The 7,637-nt window shown below is 34.6% G+C and overlaps 1 pseudogene; it reads left to right on the top strand.

The window, feature by feature from the left end:
* The first annotated feature begins 3,780 nt into the window (after positions 1 to 3,780).
* LOC118022551 lies at positions 3,781 to 7,435 on the top strand (annotated as a pseudogene).
* The last annotated feature ends 202 nt before the right edge of the window (positions 7,436 to 7,637 follow it).

Here is a 7,637-nt window from a genome sequence, read left to right as displayed (position 1 = left end):
GCAATTTTTAAGAAAAATATCTCAAAAACACCTCCAATGAATATAAAAACAATTTCATGATTCCATAATTTAGAAATTAAACTAAAATCTGAAACATACATTTCAAAAAGAAATATAGCAATTCAGAGTAGTCAGACTCAAATAACTTTCTATCAGAAGTCATTAAAATTAACTATCATGGCTTAACACTTGAAATGCACTTACCTGAACTATTTTTTTAATGAAAAATTGAAAAAAAAGATAATTACAAAGAATAACTTACTCTTGTCTATTTTCACTTCCAATGCCAAGTAGTAAAGCTGATCTTTAATTATATGTGCTAACAATATTTTCACAAAATCTAATACTCATATGTAAACATGAGTTAGACAATATTTGTAAAACTTTATATGTTAATTTATAATTTTCTGCTCTACAAATGTTTGCATAAATAATAGATTGGGGTGTTGCTGTTTCCATGATCTCTGTTTAATTAGAAACACTCCTGGCAATTCAACATAATTGGAGGAAAAAAATGACAGATAATTTCTTCTTTGCATTAAATGTAATTATATGAGCTGTATGGAAAGTAAATTTTCAAAAATCTTCCTTATGCCACTGTACATTTTCTGTACCATCTAATGAGAAACTACTGTGTTTAATTTTGTTCTAAAATATTCACAATTTATTTTAATAGTTCCAGAAAAAGAAGACTAATGGTACTGTTGAAGGGAGGTGTTAATAACACACAGACATCCCCTTCTCTCCAGATCTTTCTCTTTCACACACACACACACACACACACACACAAATGAAATTCTCTTTCTTCTAGGCATCTACAGAAGAAAAATGAGAACAGAGATTTTCAATTTAAAATATTCATTATGATCCTATAAAGAAAACAAGGGTAAAATATGGTTCTGAAATTTAGGATTAATTAAGTTCTCTCCTACAAACCCATGTGTACATACGCACATAACCTACACACAGGAACAGACAATCTACTAAAAGAATGGAAATAAGGCCCTCATCCTAACACAAAATATTGCTTAGAATGTAAATACATTCTCAGGATACAAATAAAGCAGTTAATGTGAATATACCCATCTCATATTATTTATGAGATTTATTATAACACTATAACACCTGACACTAGAGAAAGAGCTATCTGTTGCCAAGTTCTGTCTAGTAACAGTTTCCAGTCAAAATTCCTATTACCTCATTCTTAAAAAAATTAGATTTAAGGAAGTATAAGGGTCCAGAAAGAAAGGCCAAGATAAACAAAGAGAAAATCTATCTGCAAAGGCAAATAATGTTATCATAAGGTGTACGTGTATGTGTGTGTGCGCACGCGCATGTGTGTGTGTGATTGAGAATCTTCAGAGAGTCTCAATATGTTCAAGATTGCAGAAGTTCTAACTTGCTAACAGGAGGGATGAGAATTGGGAAAGAGGAAGAGAGTATAAGAAAGTGCTTTTGGTGAAAAACAAAAACACCACTGCTGACACAAAAATGTCCACAGCAGAAGGGAAATTCTATAAAAGGGCAAGAAGCTCACTAAGCACTAAGTATCCAAGAAAAATGAAATTTAAAAAAGCCACACAAAGGCAAATTAATTTAGAGTGTTACACATTAAAGACAAAAAAAAATGTTTAAACACTTTTAGACAGAAAACACTAAAACAACAACAGACAAATGGATCCCCCTAAGAAACAAGTATCAGAATAGCATCATATTTTTCACCAGTCAGTGGAGGTATTGAGAAACACTGGTGCAAAGTCTCAAAGCAGGAGAGAGAAAATGGAATAAAATCTAGATTTCCATATTATATAAAATTACTAAAAATTTTCATTAACTGAAAATCACTGAACATCTCCTTGCATAGAAATGTCTTCTCAAGGAAATTATCTACATATGGACTTCAGAAAATGAGAATAAAAACCAAGACCTGTAGTTTCTTGTGGTCTTAATTCTCAACTTCCCTTCAGCAGTTGTTCTCCAACAGCAGCAGTAGGGAACCGTGGCAGTGGCCATTAACTTTAAAAAAAAATAATAATTGCTATGGGGACAAGTTGAAATTCTGTCAATTAAAACTCTATGGTAAATTGACCTTTAGGAACTGACTCTCTTGTCATCTAAAATATATTAGAACATATAGTTTTATCAACAAGCAAAACCAAATTCAATCCAAAAATATCGGTTGTTGATTATAATGTTACAAAATACGGTCATTGCACAAAAGGAAGTGAACACAACATCAGCTTGATTTTAAGAGTTAGAAGAATGTAAAAATTAAAAATACATTTGCTGTTGACACTAGGAATATTCAGTTTGGAATGGCACTGTTGCTATGACATTAAAAAACCTAAAGAGGAAAAAAAAAAACCCTACACCCTAGGGTCTGAATTAAACAGCAGTTACACAATCATATTAATTAACCAATATTCACCAATTTTCAACTTTGTCAATCAAGCTACAGAGAAAACACAAGGCATTTAATTATGTTTGACACATAGAATATACATATTATCAGCTTTAAAGTGAAAGTCAAGGTAAAGAAGCAGAGAGACAATAACAAGCTCATCTCACAAGAGGGAAATTCAAAAGATAATAATTACATTGATTAAACAAATTAGAAATTTCAGTAGTTAAAAGCAACTAACAAGGATAATCAATTGAAAATTTTTAAAAGAATTAGAAGAAAGAAAGGGGTGAAAGAGTTGGAGGTGGAGAAATAAAGTAAAGCTGATATATCACAGACCAAAGACAACAAAATAATCTTCATTTGATGAATTAAAAAATAGCAGTATAAGCATATATGTTAGATACATAAAGGCAAGCACCAGAACAGCTCTAAATATATATAATTAAAGCCTCAGTGAGTATTGTTGGCCATGCAGAAGGTTAGGGCAAGAAATTGCTGAATTTCTTTTTGCCTCCATCAATAGCATTTGCTTTTATTTTTAAAAAAACTATGTGTATCAATTTGATCTATTCTTTAGAAGTTAAGAATGTCCTAAATTTTAACAACACTTTATTTATTATAAGGTGACGTTTGGTAAAAACGGTGTAAAACTAACAGTTCTGATAAATGAAAAATTGATAAATTTCATCCTTTATATTGCTTTCATAAAGAGAATTATTGAGATTTCTAGGAAATACTTTTTTAATGTTTTATATTTCATGTATTACTTCTATATTATAAAATGTAATTTATCATTTTTCTGGAATTAAAAAATATATAACTATATAATGAATTCCACCTACAAATATTCTTCCTGGGTTCCTCTCCTTAACTTTTCTTTTTTCATTTCTGTAAGCTTGATAGTTATGAATTAAGGTTTTGAATCTTAAAAACCCAGAAAATAGTAAAATCATTAATAATGGGAGTTAACATTATTAATTGAGTATGATGAGTCAGACACTATGCTGCTTTGCATGCATTATCTCATTTATTAATCACAATAGCTTTCTCACTTAGGAATTCTTATGACCTCTGTTTTAAATACAAGGAAGTAGAGGTTAAAGAGGCTAAGTAACTTGCTCAAGATTTATTTTTCACTTAGTTAATAAATATTTATTATACAGACACCATTCTAGATGTTTGGTACATATCAATGGAAAAATAAACAGACAAAATCTTTGCCATCATGGGACTTACATTCTATTGGATAGGTATAGTAATTTAAAAATAAGTCAAATAAATAAGCTATGTAGTTTTTTATAAGATGATAAATACTATGAAAAATATATAGCATAAAGCTGATTGGTAGGACAATTGCAATTTTAAATATAGTGGTCATGATAGGCCTCATTGAAAAGATGTCATTTAAGCAACTGTCAAAGGATGTGAAGAAGATAGCCAAGTGGATATCTGCATTAAGGTCACTGAAGGCAGAGGGAATAACTGGAGAAAAAGCTTTAAGACAAGATCATGAGGTCAAAGGTGTGGAGAAGACAGGAAAACTGTAAAGAATAATGTAGGGTCCCACTGCCCATTATAAAGATTTTGACTTTCACAAAAAATGTAACAGGAAATAGGAGGCACTAAACAGTGACTTTACATGAGTGTATGAGTTCACTCAACAAGGAAGCCACATTGCATCTGGGCCTGGAAGTGTTAGTAAGAGCCCATTTACACAACCTCTAGAAAAAGGAATGTGGGCAGAGGGGAGAGGAAATGATATGTTCAAGTTATCAAGGCATGCTGATATGGCATGTGAGGGACAGGGTTTCTGTACAAGAAAAATCAGAAGACCAAGATGGAATAGATATTGAACATTTGATGTCATACAAAGATTTACAAGTTTGTTTTGTAGGCTACTGGGCACCAGACACAGGGCTTTTGTTTTGATTTGTTTTGTTTTTTCAGGTATTTTATTTTATTTTATTTTTTTAATTATTATGTTCAATTAGTCAGCATATAGTACATTATTAGTTTTTGATGTAGTGTTCAACGATTCATTAGTTGCATATAACACCCAGTGCTTATCACCACACGTGCCCTCCTTAATACCCATCACCCAGTTACCCCAACCTCCCACCCCCACCCCTTCTGTAACCCTCAGTTTGGTTCCCGGAGTCCAGAGTCTCTCATGGTTTGTCTCCTTCTATGATTTCCTCCCATTCAGTTTCCCTTCCCTTCCCCTGTGGTCCTCCACGCTATTCATTATGTTCCATATATGAGTGAAATTGCATGATAATTATCTTTCTCTGCTTGACTTATTTCACTTAGCATAATCCCCTTCAGTTCCAACCATGTTGATGCAAATGTGGGTATTCATCCTTTCTGATGGCTGAGTAATATTCCATTGTTTTTATCAAGGTTCATTTCAGGTGTCCCTTTTAAACTTGTTCTATCCATCAAAACTAACAACTTTTGATTCTGTTCTATCATTGAACTTGGTTCTTAAACTAAGGATCAAATGTTTTTCAGGAAGATCCTTCTGATGGTACTGTGGAAGATACACTAAACAATTAATTTTTTTTAAAAAGTGGAAGAAAAACTGTCATGTAGGAGTCATGGTGCCACCGGGGCCATTACAGCTGCTAAAGAGTGGCAGAGAAAACTCCAGGAGTACCTCACAACCAAGGAAAAACTGAAGTGCCAAAACACCAAGCCTTATCTAAAAGCTAAGAGTAATGGTCTGAATCATCTACCTTCTAAATCTATTATTATATCCAAAAAAGATATTACTAATCACGTTGCTTTGCCTATCAGAACTCTAAGACCCAACAGCATTGGATCTGCCAGTATCACAGGATCCAGAAGCCAAAGTTGGACCCACCAAAACTTCTGGGCAAAAGGCTGACTTCAGGATGTATTTCTTCTAACTTAAACTGGAAACCTTCCAGCAATAATCAAGAACAGCATGAAGCTGGGTCATTCATTACTGGAGAACTGTCCAGAAAAACTGTGGGGTCACTTAATATATAGGAATTGAAAACTGCAAAACAGCAGGTAGCAGATCAAGGAAATGTTAAATGTGCAAACTCTGTGGACAATAACCATGTTGAAAATGAATTCTTGGATGGCTTTCTAAAAGAGATAAACAAAAAGAGACTTGCCCCCAAAGTTCTCAGACTCTGAAAGGAAGCCAAATCCCTGAATTATGGACAATAGATAAGCCAAAGATAACCCTTATAATCAAACCAAGAGCAGATTTTCTCCTAAACAAGCCTTGGGCAAAAGTTCAGGGAATAGTGCTGTTCTGAAAGAGTTAAGCAATTGGCTAAATAAACACAAATTAGGATTCCCGGGCGCCTGGGTGGCTCAGTTGGTTAAGTGACTGCCTTCGGCTCAGGTCATGATCCTGGAGTCCCGGGATCGAGTCCCGCATTGGGCTCCCTGCTCGGCAGGGAGTCTGCTTCTCCCTCTGACCCTCCCCCCTCTCATGTGCTCTCTCTCACTCTCACAAATAAATAAATAAAATCTTTAGGAAAAAAAAAAAAATAGGATTCCACCAGTAAAGTCACAACAACTCTCGAGAGGACCAAATCTTGTAAGACCAGGAGAAAAACTCCCAAAGACAGCTCCCTCTCATTATGTTCAGACCCTTAGTAGGACTCAAGCATCAAAGAAACCAGTAGTCAAGGACATAAAGGATATACAGGTTAATAAGGGTAAGTATGAAAGACTAAGTGAAATTAAGTTAGTCACACACAGTCACTGAACAAAAAAGTAAAGCGAACCAAACCCTCGACATGTCCCAATGTGCTTCAGGGAAGCTATAGCAACAGACACCCAAACATTAAGCAAGATCAGAAATCCCCTAAACCTGTTTTAGGTCTCGGATATCATGTGCCCTGCAAAAAATCAAAAGCCTTAAGCCAAAGTCATAATTTGACAGTTGGCAATTTTAATTCAGTCATTCCAAGCACCCCTAAATTAACAGCAAATGGCACCAATGGGGATAAATGCACCAACAGCTATTAACAAAAAGCACAGAATTTGGACTACAAGTTGAAAAAGTCTCTTCCCTGGAACCATTTTCTCAATAAGACAGCTCCCAAAATTCAATCTGGTGACCAAACTGTAAATGCAAGAAGAGTCCCAAATGGTACCCAAACTAATCCAAATATTAAGAAGAAGATCACAGCAGAGGATTGAGGGAGACAACTAGAAGAATGGTAGAAACCTAAGGGGAAAGTTCCTATGGAACTTAAAAAGAAAAATAACAGGGGAAATTAATATTTCATTCTGAAAGAATATGGAAAAAGAAGATGAATAAAAGAAAGCACAATTTGAAAAAAAAAAAAAAAAAGAAAGCACAATTTGAACTGTCCTATAAGATTAACAACACTCTAACAGAATGTCTGCAGATCATTGAAGGTGGTGTACTTTCTAATGAAATATTTACCATATTGTCTGGTGTTCCTGAGGCTGAAAAATTTGCTAAATTCTGGATCCGCAAAGCAAAGTTGTTGGCAAGTTAAGGCACCTTTGATGTTATTGGGATGTAGGAAGAGAATGTTAGAAATGGGACAACACCGAAACAAGAGTTGGAAGAAGTTGTTAATATTTGCAATACCCAGACAGATTCACAGAAGGAGGGACCTCTGCCTCTGTAGTTGCTGAAATGAATATAACATCCATAGAAGCCAATAAGATGGAATTTGAAAAGTTTTGTCTTTTAAAGAGAGAGAACAGGTTATAGCAACACCCTCAAATAACCAAGGCAGAACAGGATAATCATCCTGGTATCAAATCACAGATCACCCCGATTCCTAGAATAAGTGGAATGCCAGAAGTGCAAGACATGAAGCTCATCCCTCCTGTATGGCATTCACAAGGATTGAGAGAGCTGCGTCCCGCTATCTGGAAATGCTGCAGGGACACGGTTTGGGAGTGGCTTCCCTTAATGAGCTATTAGAAGTGGAAGAGCAGAGTGTTTCTATATTCCATAAAAATGAAGCTTTGCCTGTAACATTAGAGTTTAAAATCTTTGAGTCATAATTTCTTAAAGCCTTTAAAAAAAAAAAAAAAGTGTTTCAGAGCCTCCCTGAAACAAGAAATATCCTTGTCTAGGGGACCTGGAAAAAACTATATAATGGACAGGCAGATTATGGGCTCTCAGGATTTAGTAATTCACCGGGCTTACTCTCAAATTTAATATTCTCACAGGACTGTCTTCGGTTTATTTGTTTAGGACTTTAGT

Source organism: Mirounga leonina, unplaced genomic scaffold, assembly GCF_011800145.1.
Source record: "Mirounga leonina isolate KUSES-001 unplaced genomic scaffold, KU_Mleo_1.0 Mir_176, whole genome shotgun sequence".
Classification (NCBI taxonomy): Eukaryota; Metazoa; Chordata; class Mammalia; order Carnivora; family Phocidae; genus Mirounga; species Mirounga leonina.
Note: the sequence above shows the minus strand (reverse complement) of the source record. Positions and strands in the feature narration are given on the sequence as shown.